Source organism: Mus musculus, chromosome 2, assembly GCF_000001635.26.
Source record: "Mus musculus strain C57BL/6J chromosome 2, GRCm38.p6 C57BL/6J".
Taxonomy (NCBI): Eukaryota; Metazoa; Chordata; class Mammalia; order Rodentia; family Muridae; genus Mus; species Mus musculus.
This window is the reverse complement of record NC_000068.7, coordinates 170,481,493-170,482,956: the sequence shown is the minus strand read 5'-3', so window position 1 is coordinate 170,482,956 and position 1,464 is coordinate 170,481,493. Positions and strand designations below refer to the sequence as shown.

General features: G+C 47.0%; 1 long non-coding RNA gene across 2 annotated transcripts; it reads right to left on the bottom strand.

The window, feature by feature from the left end:
* Nucleotides 1–482: 482 nt before the first annotated feature.
* On the bottom strand, nt 483–1,355 carry Gm40000. 2 transcript variants are annotated; one of them, XR_867042.1, is made up of 2 exons: nt 1,141–1,355; nt 483–642 (listed from the first exon to the last, which is right to left on the bottom strand). It is a non-coding gene; the product is annotated as a predicted gene, 40000 (long non-coding RNA). The 2 variants fall into 2 exon arrangements; XR_867043.1 differs by having other exon boundaries at nt 483–602.
* Nucleotides 1,356–1,464: the final 109 nt, after the last annotated feature.

Here is a 1,464-nt window from a genome sequence, read left to right as displayed (position 1 = left end):
ATCGTCAGATCTCATTTTTATGTATTTGTCTTTCTAAAAGCTTGTGTTACCTCTATTTAGGCAGGCACGCCTGCCACATCACACCTGTGGGGGGTGGAGGACAGTTCACTATCAGCTCCTGCCTTTCATGTCAAGGCGCCCATGATCAAGCACTTTTAACCGCTGACCCCAATAGCCAGCCCTTGTATTTTACATCTTTGAATTTTTGAAAGAATGATTTTTCCTCTTTTCTGTGCTTCATATGACCATTAAAAAAAAAAAAAACCTTAAACTCTGTTTTATTAGTAGAAAATGTGTGCCCATTTTACAAGTCCTCAGCCCCCTCAGCAAACTTAAGATTTTGCCAGCCCCTTGGCTGAAAGATAACAAAATTAACTTCCAGGTTTTGCTCCTACCAACTTGCTAGTCTCGTGCCCATATCCCCGCCACAGTATCCGTGTTTATATATGATCATTCTGATCAAACACCCGAGAACAACCAGCCTAAGGAAGATGGATTTATTCTGGCTCCCAGTGGCAGGATACAGTTATTCATGACGGGAAAATGGGAAAACGTGGAGGCAGGAGTGTGGCTGTCCCTGCAGGGGCAGGAGGAGCGGGAGGCTGCAGGGGCGAGAAGAGTGTGAGGTTGCTGGTCACACCTCTGCAGACCAGAAAGAAAGTGAGACAGAAGTGGAAACAGTCTCCAACCCCTTAGCGTTCCTCCACCTAGATCCCACCTCCTGAAAAGTCCAGTCTCCTGAAACAGCGCCACCAACTGGGGACCAAGTGTCCAAGCAAACGAGCCCATGAGGATATTTTACTTTCAAATCATTATTAACCAGCAATTCCATCATGCTGGCTGTAGGCACTATTTTCCTCCTGGACCAGTGCAATAACTCCAACTCAATACTGATTCTTCTCTGCATTCTCTATTCTCCCCACCCCAAACTCTAAACCTCCATCTCTCACACTCCCTCTTGCCCTCCCTCTCTGATTTTCAGTTTCTCTTGGTCTCACTCTGCTCTGTTCTTGGGTAATACAGGCTGACTTCAAATGTGCTATAAAGTCAAGCTTGATTTTTGAACTTTTAATCCTGCCTGCATTTCTTGAGTGCTGGGGTTATAGCCATGTGCCAGCATGCCCAACTCTTTTCACATACCAATCTTGACCCCCATCGCATTACTTAGTAGCTGCCCCTCAGGTCCTCTAACACAAAGATCCAGTTCTATAAACTGCTCTTTCCTGCGTCGTGAAGTGTAGATCCACCAGCTGGGTAGCTCAGCCTGCTGTGTTCATCACGCGGCTCCAGAAAGACGACACCAGGCCAAACAGTCCCATGTGAGAAAATGGCAAGGTGGCAGCAGAAAGAGAAGGGGGGGGGGGGGAAGAGAGAGATCAGAGGGGCCTTTCTTTATATATGGATGGTGACATAGCCACAGGTAAAAGTGGGAGGTGAGCCAAGTGGATTCTGGGAATATGGAGG